Here is a 13,747-nt window from a genome sequence, read left to right on the forward strand (position 1 = left end):
CTCTGTCACTCACACACTCTTCCTCTGACCTTGCGTCCTCTTCCTCCTCAGGGGACCAACATCTCTACCTCCTTGCAGCTGGAAGCAGCTGTCTAGTCTCCACAGCAACATTTACTCACCACGTTGTCACCATTTACCTCACTGGGTTTTGGCCATGGCCCCTACGACATCACAGAAATTGCTCTCCCCAAGGTCATGGCTGCTGCCAGATTAATCATCTTAAAGCATGTGCTTGGTAAAAAAGCCTTCATCAACTCCTTACTGACTAAAATAGAAATTCAGCTTAGAATTCAAAGCCTTTCACGATATGGCCCCGGCCTGTATTTTTCTAGTCAGATTGCACACTCCCAACGTGTACCTTGTAGGACAAACTTTTCTCTACACCCTCTGGTCCCTGAAACACTGTTCGTGCTGTTCCCAACATTAGGACATTTATCCCACCAATCTCCAACGTCTAAGACCTACCTAACTTCTAAAGGCCTGGCTGCAATGCCATCTTTTTTCCAGGGAACCTTCATGGCTCCAGAGAGTAGAAGCTGCCTCTCCCCCAGCTGCCCTGCCCATGCCTGCAACCTGCCCCAGTTCAATGGCACTGACCACTACCCCTGGCATGCTGGTGGTTACTTATGGACATGTCTTATCACTGTGACAAGGCTGAGAGCTCCTCAAGGTCTGGCTCTGATCCTGGCCTATCTGTGTATCTCTTCCAGCACACTGAAGGCACACATGTAATGAATAGCTGATGGATACGTGAATGAAAAAATGACCAAAGGGCTCTCTTTAGCACTTTTCCATTCCATTTTGCCACTGTGACTTGGGAAATACACTTAGGATTAGAACTCATGACCTCCTGGCGTCCAACCCTGTGGTCACACCACAGTGTTACTGTTTCCAAGGGTGTCCTTTTCTGTCTTCATCCCATCTTCTTTTCTCATAAAACAGTGTTTTACAAACTGTGGTTCAGGGACCAATTCCAGACTAACAAAATTTATAGAGGCCCTCCTCTGTCCATGATTCTGGGTTTGTCTCCTTGCTCACAAGCAATTCTGGTGAGGAGGATCTGGGTCAGTGATGGTGAATGGGTGAAAAGGGATGGAAAGTATTTAAGAAATAACCTTAGGAGGATAAAGAGTACAGTTTTTACCACTTTCTTAGATTAGATGGTATCAGAGTTTATATAGAAACCAGATAATTTTATGTAAACCGGAGCAGGAAAAATAACTAAAGAGCTGGAGCCTTCAACCACGGTAATGCGTCGCTACGGAGCACCACGTGGGGAGTCCAGCCAGATGGGTGCTAGGACGAACCAGTCAAGTCAGACGCTGAACTCAGCTGAGCTTCCCTTTCACACTGACTTTCCTCAGGGATGGGCCGACCTCTCCTCTTGAAGGCCAAGGGAGCAGGGAGCATCATTCAAACCTGAATCAGCGCCCCTCAGGGCAGCAGGGCTGGACCTTTTATTTTTTCTGATGGCAGCTGTGGATATGTTAATACCCTTTCACTCAGTTCTACTGCCACAACAGATGCTAAAAAGTGTGACACAAACCACAGATTTTTCAGAACAGAAAAAGACTAAGGTCTATTTAAAGCAGAAGGAGATCTTGGTCCATCTGTCCCTCCACTTCCCCATAGTGATGAAACGACACATAGGAGGCCACAGGGAGAACAGAAAGAACGGAGGCAATGCTCTGGGCAGGCTCTTTTCACCCAACTAGGGGTTTTTAATCTACGGTCCACCAAAGGTCTACCTCAAGCTTTAGCAAAATTCTAGACCAAGTGAACGTCGTGATTAGGTTACTTTCCAAAGGACTGTGATAAAACGAGAACGGAATCAGAAATGACTAAAATGGTCTCCCTTGTTATGTTCATTTACTCACCCACTCACTGAACCTCTCGCCATTCTGTGCCTCTTTTTGTACTTCAGAAAAACAACACCCTGGAGCAGAGGTCACAGGACAAGGTTGGCCTGGTACCCTGGGAGCCAGAGGCCACGGCGTGGGCCAGGAAAGCCATGGTTTACACTTAGAGAATATGTTAAAATTAACTTTCTTCCCCTCAATTTTCATTTTGAAAAATGTTAAACTTTCAGGAAAATTTAAAGAAGAGTAAAATTAACATTCATATACCTCTCATTAAGATTCATCAAATGTCAACACTTCGACATATTTGCTTTATCTTTCTCCTCCCTCTGTTCCTCCCTTCATATACCTAGCTTTTTTTTTTTTACATCTGAACTATTTTAAATTATGTAGTACAGATCATGATACTTTACCCCTCCATTCTTTTGCATGTGTTTTCTAAGAATAAAGGCATTCTTCTACAGAACCAGGATACTACCACCACAGTTAAGATTAATTTCCTATATCCAATTTACAGATCATATTTAAATGTCTTCAATTGTCTCACAAAATTGTTTTCCTCCTGATCTAGGCTCTAATCAAGGTTTACACAGTATTTGGTAGTCATGTCTCTTTAGTCTGCTTAATGTATATGAATCCCTCTATCTTTATTTATTATTTTTAAAAAATATAACACTGTTGTTTTTTTTTTTTGAAGAGTCCAGGCCAGTTGTTTTGTAGAATGTCTCACGTTCTAGATTTATCAGCTTGTTTCCTCATGGAAGGAGGAAGAGAGGAAAGGACAGAAATAAATCAAACGTGGCAAAATTAATCCTCTCTGAATTTCCAACAAACAGAAAGTTAGGTTTTAAGTCTTGACTAGATTCACGGTGAACTTTTGCCGTGAATACTTCACAAGGGATAGTGTGCACTTCGTACTGCATTCCTTCAGAAGGCACAGACTGTGAGGTTGCCAGATTTGATTTGCTAAGGTGCTAATAGCCAGATCTTTCTATTATAAGACTACCTTTTACTCTTTATAATTAATAAGTAATCTGTGGAATAAGACTTTTAGATCATGTGAATATCCTGTTCTCAAAGAACCTTTCAGCCAGTGATTTTAGCTTCCACTGATGATTTTTGCCTGAATCAATCATAACTTCACAAGTTGTAAAATGGTGATTTTCTAATCCTATAATACCTTCTGTATTTATGAGCTGACTCTTCAAAGTCAAGAGCTTATCCTGCACTGACCCTACTTTTTTGTTTGTTTGTTTTTGGTTTCTTTTCGAGTATTATTACAGATGCACTGACTTAAAAAAAATTAAATGTATTATCCATTACCATTACTATTCTTTCTGATACTCAAATTGTCCCAAATTAGGTTGGTGGAGGCCCTTTCAAGTGATCCCCTGTGTCCTTGCAATGTGTCTCCACAAGTCCTTGAGCACTTCTAGGCTGTTTGGCACAGCAACTATTTCAGGCTCACCTTATACATTTCTTGCCCAGATTAATAATCACCATGTCCCTAAGGAGCCCAGATTTCTTTCAGTGGGGAATGAACATTATGTAGAAACCAATATAGGGTCCTAGATCGCTGTGCTCATTACTACTCAGGTGTCATTACTTCTAGGCCCTTTTAGTGAGCTGAATTAGAAAATACTGAGTTAAATCGTATGAAATTGCTGATATTTGACTAGTTACGGCCTACAACTGGCAATTTCCTGTGGTTCAACCTAATATACTGCTTAAAAGTCGTGAGTCACATTTACACCTCCAACTGAGCTCTAATACTAGAGGTCTTCCTCCTCTTCCCGCATTCTATATTTATATTTTTATTCTTCCACTGAGAACCTCAGCTCCCAATGTCTTCAATATTCAAAACAGTTTCAGAATTACAATCCCAATATCCACTAGCAGCAAAGTATCTATGAAGATTTCTTTGGAGTTTTATCCTTCGAATATAGTCACCAAGGATGTACAAAGTGCTCAAAAAGCATAGTGCCCGAAAGTTACCTGAATTCTTTTTTTCTCTGTGTAGTAATGCTATACATTTGATAAACATTAGGACGATTTGTTATTGTCTTATGTCGATTTTAGAGATTTTGCTTTTATTTCCTTTTAAATTTAATTTTATTGTTGAATATTTAAAACATTTAAATGGTTCAAAAGTTAAAGTATACTCAGAGAAGTCTTACTCTCATCTCTATCCTTCTACCTTATTCCTACCCCCTAGAGATAACTATTTCATCATCTTCTGGTTTATTCTTTTTTGCATTTCTGCTTTCTTTTTGATATATATTTTTTCGTATTTTCTCTTCTTTCTAACACGAACAGTCGAATCCTACAAATTCTCTCTTGCAACTTGCTTTTTCACTTAACAATAAATCCTGGAAATTACTCCATATCAGTTCAGTGGCCAGAATCATAGAATCGACAGAGTTGGAAGCTCCTCAGAGTTCACCCTAGTCCAAATCTTATCCCCCAAATGTCTCCGAACCAGAATCAATCACACAGATCAACCCACATCTTGAGTACTCAGGATAAGGGGACAAGTCACTGACTTATTAGGCAGGCCATTCAATTTCAGACAGGAGCCCGAACTATTGGAAAGTACCTTTATAAGCTGAGTTGATTAAATCTGATTCTGAGAAACCTCATAATTCAGCCCTTTGCAGCCACAAAGAATTAGCTGGATCCCTCTTTCACCATGCAATCCTGCAGCCATGAATTTTCCCAAGAAATAGGCCCATCCCTTTCTTGTTCTAAATGGCTGAAAATTATGTGTAATTGTAGCTCTTTTCATAAATTTTCACTTATTTTGTGTTAAGCACAAATTGAAGTTGTAGGAACCAGTACAATGTCAATGTGAAGGTATCAGAGGTTAAGAGAAAGAAGGCCAGAATTCCTTCATTCAATATTTACAGGCATTTACTGCTCTAGGTGTCTGGGACACATATGAGAACAAACAAAGAATCCTGTCCACTTACATTCTAGTGGGGGAGAAGACAGAAAATAAACAGTATTGTAATTAAGTGCTATGGAGGAAAAAGAAAAGAAACATTAGAACAGAGCAAGGGAGGTTGGAAGTGCTGACTACAATTATAAATAGCGTAGTCAGCAGAGGCCTCAATGAGATGCCACTTGAAGATGACTTGAGGGAGGTGAGGAGTGAGCCATGGGCTTTATGGAGGAAGAAGGACTTGGGCAAAAGGAAGAGCTAGAGCAAAGGCCTGGAAGCCACCAAGTTAGTTTACCTGAAGGCCCCGAACTACTGGGCACAACTCAACCAAGAGAGTTTGTATGTAGATATGAATGGCTTGGCCTCTGCTCTCTTTTACTTCCTGCCCAAGAAGTCTTAAACCTAGGCTCGCAGGTGTTCAGAATGCAGCTCTGCACGCCTAAGGGAGAAATGAGAGCCGCCGAGCCCCATCGCGCCCACAAAGCCCTTCTACCCGGAGCACTCTCTGAACACCTCTCTCTCTCTCTCTCCTTTTACCTCTGGGGAGTAGAGTCTTCCTATGACCCAGGTTTAAAATATCACATTGGGGTTACTTTAAAACAGGCTAGAAGAACACTGACTGATACAAAATAAGTTTTAAAATCGGACAAAATGAAGTAGCAGTAAGCTTATAGGAAATGCTCCCACAGAGGGATCAAATATCTAAGCCTCTAAATATAATGTTTAGAGTTTAGGCATAAAAAGTTCTCCTATGTGCAAAATCTTCGCAGAGGATAAACATATTAGAGGTCTTCACTTCAATATATGGGAAATCTTGCTCTCATTAAAAACACTTTTTTTCCTACATCTCCTAGAATCTCTTGAGAGGTGATCCTCTTAGAATTATAATAATGGTGGGTATTATTTTTCACTCTCGTTTTATGGATGCGGAAACTGAGGCTCAGAGAGATTAAGTAATTTGCCTAAGGTCACAGAACTTTGATTTAATGGAACAGGAATTCAAAAGAGAAGGTGTTAAAAGAAGTAATTAAGCCAAGAAGTTTTATTTCAAATGGAAGCTGACATCTCTTCTAGTTACCCTTAGTCCCACACTTTATCTTAAGATTTAAACACCCCAGAAGCATTTTGGCTGAACTACTAATTACCCCCAAATTTCTTTGAGAAAAGTTTCTCTGTGGTTGACTAAGTTGTCAATGACTTCGTTTTTAGGTACCGAATCCAAATTTGACAACTTTTCACCCTCAACCTGAAAATCCACATACAGAGTTCTGACATCAAGTTTATTCAAAATGGATATTCTTTAGTATGTCAGAGAAAGTCAAGTCCCAAGTACTTTCTTTTGGAATGGGTACCCAAAGATAGGAAAAAGTAGCCAAAAAAGGAACATGAATAGATATATTTTCACTTTAAAAGACTACGCTGTTAAATTTGCTTTGCAATTTCCAGAACAGACATAGTTAATGTATTAAAATAAAACAGAAAATGTAATCAAATTTTAATATGACTTTATCAGAGACTTAAACACAATGGTAAAGGCCAGTATTTAATGGATTTAAATTCTAGTGGATGGAATTAAGAATAGTCACAAAGTCAAGGAATTAACTATGTCTAGACATCTCTCCTACATTTCTATTTGAGGAACAGTATTTTTTTTTTTCTCATCCTTTGAATTCCCAGGCCAGGAATTCAGAACCTGCTGTTGGAAGGATCATCATCCTTAATTCTCAATCCATTTATCAGGCTAAAATGCAAATGTAAGCGGTGAATACATTTCAACAGCCCCAGAGATCCAAAGAGCCTTCTCAGAGAGCATGCTGAGCTAACTGGGGAAGGGTTAAGCCACCCCTATTTTTCAGATCTGAAAACAGTTGTTCTGATACGAGAAGAATCATTGCAATGGTGCCAGCTCCCATCTATAAAAGCTATACACATTTTTTGCACAACTGTATGATTGTTATGGCAACCATAAAAATGGAACTATCATTCTTCAAATTACACACTACCCATACTGGATTACCTACATACGTTTGTTCTTCCACAACACCCAGAATTTCTTTTCAGAAAGTGCTATGTCTGTCCTATAGATGTTTAGGAGTAAGATAAAGTGGTCTCTTTCAAAGGGAGAGTCCATAACAATGAATCTTTCAAAGGCCTAGTTCTTCAAGGATTCTAGGACTTCCCTGTCAAGACTTTTAAGCCCACGGTCACTGGGAGGCCTCAAAATATTTCCCCCAGGGGGCAAGGAAACTGCCTGGAAAATGTATTCCCCAAATGACTGTTTTTTATTACGAGCATGATTAAAGCACCATGAATGAGCCTTATTAGACCCTGCACAGTTCTGCAAAGTACTGAGAATATTAGTGAATCTCAGTTTAGTGAGATGAGAGACTTGTTTAAGAAATACATACCCGCATTTTAATTAAATTTGCTGCTGAATAAAACACCACCAATATAATCAAACAAAAATGTCAAAATAAATTTCAGCTATATTTTAAGATGATCAGGGACTCTCTTATTAAACAGTGTAAATTCTTTCTTCTCACTAATGCGGAAAGCAAACTCTAGTCTTTATGTCTTTTAAATATTAACTTGGGGCCAAAATTCTGTTTCATTGTTCACAGAGCTGATTCTACAGTTTAAAAAAAAAAAAAAAAGCAGCCTGGTAATGACTTCCTGACTGATTTTAATATCAAGTACATAGACTTTAGATGAAAACGTGTCCATAATTACTGTTTGCTCCAGAGAGTTTTCAAACAAGGCACCGAAATTCATCTAGTTTTCCCTTCTCAAAAAAAACAAAAACAGGGGTTTCCCTGGTGGCGCAGTGGTTAAGAATCTGCCTGCCAATGCAGGGGACACGGGTTTGATCCCTGGCCCGGGAAGATCCCACATGCCGCGGAGCAACTAAGCCCGTGCGCCACAACTACTGAGCCTGTGCTCTAGAGCCCACGAGCCACAACTACTGAAGCCCGCACGCCTAGAGCCCATGCTCTGCAACAAGAGAAGCCACCGCAATGAGAAGCCAGCGCACTGCAACGAAGAGTAGCCCCTGCTCGCCGCAACTAGAGAAAGCCTGCACGCAGCAACGAAGACCCAACACAGCCAAAAATAAAAACAAACAAATAAATAAATTTATAAAAAACAAACAAACACCCACAAAGTTTCCCTATGAGGTGGGCAGGGCAAGTCAAGCTCTAATGCAGCACCCCTAGTTACAGTTGGCGCTCCCTTGGCCACAGGGTGCAGTGAACCATGGAGTGCTACTTCTCCACTTGCACCCCATCTTCAGGAGAGGAGGAGCTCCCAAGGAACCCCAGGTGACCCCACCTACAGTCTATACTTCTTCCTGCACTTTCAGCGTTCAAGTCACCCCACATACTCCCTCTACCTCAGCCCAATCCCCATCTTCTAGTCTTTACCAAGTCTTGGACTGGGCCCGAATTCATAATCCCACCCTCGCTTCCTACTGAAGCAGCTCCCCAGCTAGACTCCGGTCTCCTCTCCTGCTCTCCTGCCTTTCAGATCCTTTAGCATTTGACACCAGGATAAAGTTCCTAAAATACAGCATTAGATTACGCTCCTTTCTCAAAAATCCTCACTGGCTTCCAGCTATCCTGACATTACAGTCCTCAGCTTGGCGTTCAATAGCCTCTATGATCTGGCTTCAAACTACTTTTCCACCCCTCCTTAAGATGACTTGTGTACATTAACATGGGGCCTTAGTAAGCCAGTTGTACTAAACATCCTGAATTAGTGATTTGTGTAGATCCATCATCTCTTCTTCCAGACTTTATTCTCTTTGACGGAAAGGACTGTTTCTTTCAATTACATATTTTGCAATTCCAACAATACCTATTTCAGGGTCTTGCAAATAGTAAAGATAATAAATATTTACTGAATTGAGTCTTTAAGTGGGCTCCTTCAACCCTAACCATGGGAGAAAAGGCTGGGGCTGTGGTAGAGCTAATAGTCCCTTTACCAGAAGTACCATCTATCTGTGAGAGTAGATTCCACTTCAGGTGATGTCTCGGGACCTCTAGCTATGGCCTGGGAATACAGCCCTAGAGAATTTTCTAGGTTTAGAACCCAAGTCCTTTGGACTACGAATATACTGATATGCAAGGGTAGATGAAAAGGGGCCAAAGAAAGGGGGTAAGAGGGAACAGAATTTGAGGGCAGAAGGCAGTGTGAGATTTGTATTCTACATATACCTCAAGCATCTTTTTGGTAAGGCAATGTGTCTTAATGCTCACCAGAAAGAAAGAAGGGGCAATATTTTATCAAGCATAGGATATGCTAGACCTGTGTAAGCATTCTACATGTTATTATATTTAACCCCTGCCATGACCTCATGAGAAATATAGTAACTGTACATTCCTTTTAACTTGTAAAGAAAGAAAGGCTCAGAGAATTCAAGTAACTTGCCCAAGAATACATACCTAGTAAGTGGCAGAGTGATGATTCAAGCCAAATTTGTCTCTAAAACCTACATCTTAGTATTTCACCCCTGTGATATCAGGGTCATTTAAAATTTTCAAACTCCTGGGATAGAAAAATAACCAGTAGCATCATGTATAAAGGCAGGAGGGTACAGAACTGCGGTGGACTGTTATCTGTCTTGACGTTACCTCTCCCAAACCAACATGTAACCCAAAGCAGGGCAAACTGATTCTCGCTCTAGAATTCAGAATTAGGACAGAGAAGGGAGAGTGTAAGAAGGAGGAAAGTGTGTGAGGGGAGAAGATGGAGAGAGATATCAGGCTCCCTCTGGGAGACGGTGGCAGCTCTTAGGTAGCAGCCACCCCACGGAGCAGCAGGAAGCAAAAGAGGCCAGTATGAATGAGGGGAAGCCGACGTGTAGAGAGCCTGAGAGGCAGAGATGAAGCAAGAAGCCTTTCTGGGTTCCCTGCCCTTGGATTCTGGGAATCGTCGCAGGATCCTTAAAACAAATTCCCCTTTCTGCTTAAGTGAGCTCCAGTGGTTTCTGTTATTCGGGACCAAAAGTCTTAATGAATGCCACAGCTGTGGGAAGTTTCCTAGAATGGCTAACTCGTCGTGGCTTTCTCTAACCCTTTCTCGTTAGCAAGCCGTGACAGGATGTTACAGCCGATGCTTCCACTCTGCCCACTCCTGGGGGCACCAGGTGCTGGGAAGCAGAGGGAGGGCATGGCAGAGTATCAACAACAAGTGTCTATTTTTTGGGGGTGTGGAGGGGTGCAATGTGCAGCATGCGGGATCTTAGTTCCCCATCCAGGGATCGAACCCACGCCCCCTGCAGTGGAAGTGCAGAGTCTTAACCGCTGGACCGCCAGGGAAGTCCCTCAAGTTTCTATTTCAAAAACAAATTAATTTTTAGCAAGATTGCTTCTGTAACTCAAATTACACAAAGTACAATGCTATAACATTTTTTGGCCAGTAGGGTTTTGAAGAAGGCTCTAACTTCTCCTTTCTCAATATGGGGAGGGGAAGTATGTGGTGTTTTTGATTGATTTGGTGTTTTTTTGATTGATTTTTTAAAATGTTTATCAAGGGTGTGGGTTTAAGGTGGAGAAACATGGCGATGGTGGTTAAGAGATTCCTAGACTGCAGAACTGAATTCAAGTCCAAGCTTTGCCCCTCTCAGCCATGTGACCTTGGGCAAGTGGCTACACTCATCTGAGCCACAGTTTCTTCATCTGTAAAACAGGGATAATTGTTTCACAGGATTGTTTTAATGATTAAATAAGGTAATACTTAAGTATAAAATAATTAAACATACAAAAAGGTATAAAAGATGCACTCAATTAAATATGTGTTTTAGTATATGTATATCTGCCACATTAACAATGAAGCTAAATGAAAACTTCAAACTTTTACATGTGTTAATTTTCTTCATCCTGTATATTTTTGGCTGACCATTAATGGAGATGATCTATTACTAGGGAACTGATCTTTCTCTTTGTGTGTCCTCAGCGTGTATCAAGCCCCAAGGCAGAGACGACAGGAAAGGGACACCCAGTGAGTGCTTACTACATGCCCAGCACTGTCTCAGGTCTGACCAACAGTCAAGATTATGCTTGTGATTTAATATTTTCAAAGTAACTCTATTTCAAAAAGAAACGATTAAATATGGCTATAGAAAAGGATAATTGAACACACATTTAAAGTATTATTATGCTTGTGGGAACACTCCTATCCTAGGAATTCTAATTACATCTGTAAGACCACAGGAGAACTGTTTAAACAATCACAATTTGAAACTCTTGATTCTCCCACATACAAACTTTGGTATAATTCCACTAGGTCACCTCTCAGGCAAAAAGATTATAGGGAAACTTTACATTTGCACAGTATGAGTAAATATATGTAACAAAACCAATTTTTTCACACATATAACAGGACTTCCATGCACGTCAGTCTCTTCCTCTGAAAGTTACAAAGGGACTCTGTACACTTATTCACATAATGCCACAAGTGCTCAAAAGGTTTCTGGAATTCTTTAAGAACTACTTTCTAAGCCAATTCATGAGCTTCACAAGAAAATCAGTTTTACTACTTTATAATTATACTTTATTTTGTTTTTTTTTTGAAGTTGTATTATCCAGCTTGATCACCCACCTGATTTACCACTCTTGGCTCTAAATTGACTTGGCTGTTTCCAAAACTCAAATGCATTCTCAAAAGATGAAGATTGGCCATTGTTGAAAATGTGCCTTAGGCTCTGAAGGCAATTTCCAAAGAGGAGTCCAAAAATGTGTATGGCTCCTTACCCACTGCCTGCCAGCAAGCTCAGATCCCCCTCATTCTCAGAAACATCTTCAGGACCCTGCTTCTGTCAAGCTCCCTCCCACCGCCTCCGGTGCAGCAAAGCTCCTTGAAAGGGATGTTTCTACTTAGCGCCCCTACGTTTTCACGTCCCTTCACCCCTCAACTGACTACAGCCTGCTTTGGCTCTCATCACGCCACTGAAACAACTCATGAGATATTCAAAAGACAAAGAAAAGGACCTGATGACCAAAGGCAGTGACTTCTGTTCCAGAGCACAGGGCAGCTCACCCTTGATTGGAACTTGTCACCGACTGTGCCTTTTCTTTTTCTTTAACTCTTCTAATATCTTCCTTTCTGCAGCCCACTCCCCACCTTCTCCTAAGAAGCTTCCACCCTTTAAACGTTGGAGCTCTTCACAGTCCATCACTGGTCCTCTTTCCTTTTCCGACGGTAGGCTTACTAGGTATATTCATTCACTTTGTGGCTTTAACTACTACTTCATGCACCTAAATAGGTATCTGCAGCCCAAACTTCTTTCCTGAGTGCCAGGCTTGTTTTTCTTTCTGCCTCTTGGACATCTCCTTTTGGTTATTCTAGGCACTTAGTGTCCAAATTTTACTCATCTTCCCCCATCCAAACATTCTGTTCTTGCCCTCTAACTCACAATCTCAGACTTTCCTGAATTTCACCGCAGCCTAAGGTTACTGACACAAGTTCAAAGGCCACACAGACATATCCCCTACTGAGAGGTCTTCTTAGAGGATGTCAGGAACAGTGTTAATTGCTTTTTTTCCCCCTTCTTCTTTTTTAAACAATAATAAGACAAAAGCCTTTGGAAATCCTATTCATCCCTCATGACCAAATTCAAAGATTACCTGGCTTCAAAGTTTCCTCATGCAAAATTAATTATTTTCTCCTCTGTGTTCGCCTGGTGGCTCTTATTAAAAGAAATTTAAACTTGTATTTAGAGATAAATGCCGATTAATACACAATGGTAAGAAATAATAGAGAAATGCTATCTACCTTATACCTAATTTCCAATGGTAAAATCTTACAAAATTATAGTACAATACCAAAACCAGGATGTTGACATTGATACAATGCACTGATCTTGTACTCATGAAGTTCTCAACAATTTTATCACACATGTAGGTTCACGTAAGCACCACCTCAATCAAGACAGAGAGCTATCATCATCTCAAGGATCCTTCAAACTGTCTTTTAATAATGATCATACCCAACTCCCACCTGCCCTACCTCCCTCAATCCCTGGTAACTACAAATCTATTCTCCGTTTCCAAAATGTGTCTTTCCTAAAAAGTGATATCAACAAAATCATACAGACGTAAACCTTTCAGACTGGTTTTTTTCACTCGGCATATTTCCTGAAGATTCATTCTGTTGTTGTGTATATCAACAGTCCATTCCTTTTTGTTGCTGAGTATCATTCCATGATGTGGATGTACCACAGCTTGTTTAACCATTCACGCATGGAAGGAAATCTGGGTTGTTCCCAGTTTGGGGATGTTATGAATAAAGTTACTATGAAAATCTGTGCACAAGTTTCCGTGTGAACCATAAGTTTTCATTTTTCTGGGATAAATGCCTAGGAATGCAATTAGCAGGCTGTATGATGGTTGCATTTAGCCTTTTAAGAAACTGCAGAAGTGTTTCCAGAGTGGCTGTGCCATTTTACATTTCCACTAGCAAAGTGTGCATGAGTCACTTTCTCCGCATGCTCACCAGCATTTGGTATCGCTTGGAACTTTTCACTTTGGTTTTTCCTTTTATTTTAGCCATTCTGATAGGTGTGTACTGGTATTTCACTGTGGACTTAATTCACATTTTCTAGTGGCTAATGATATTAAGCATCTTTTTGCTTGTGCATTTACCATCTGTAGCATGTCTTCTGCCCATTTTCTAATTGGATTGTTTTTATATTGTTGAGTTTTAAGGGTTCTCTCTGTACTGTAGATACTAATCCTTTGTTGGATATGTTTGCAAATATTTTCTCCCAGTCTAGCTTGTCTTTTCATCCTCTTAACAGGGTCTTCCACAGAAAAAACTTTTAATTTTAATGAGAACCGATTTATCTTTCCTGATATGGACTGTGCTTTTTTGTGCCAAGTCTAAGAACTCTTTACTAACCTTGCATCATGCAAGTATTCTACGCTCTGATCTGTTAAGTTTTACAGTTCTA

General features: G+C 40.5%; 1 protein-coding gene across 7 annotated transcripts in view; it reads right to left on the reverse strand.

Moving 5' to 3' along the window:
- Positions 1–13,747, reverse strand: part of DIS3L2 (DIS3 like 3'-5' exoribonuclease 2) — a 389,397-nt gene that overhangs the window by 153,788 nt on the left and 221,862 nt on the right. The gene's annotated exons all lie outside the window — the stretch shown is intronic.

Source organism: Eschrichtius robustus, chromosome 5 (assembly GCF_028021215.1).
Source record: "Eschrichtius robustus isolate mEscRob2 chromosome 5, mEscRob2.pri, whole genome shotgun sequence".
Taxonomy (NCBI): Eukaryota; Metazoa; Chordata; class Mammalia; order Artiodactyla; family Eschrichtiidae; genus Eschrichtius; species Eschrichtius robustus.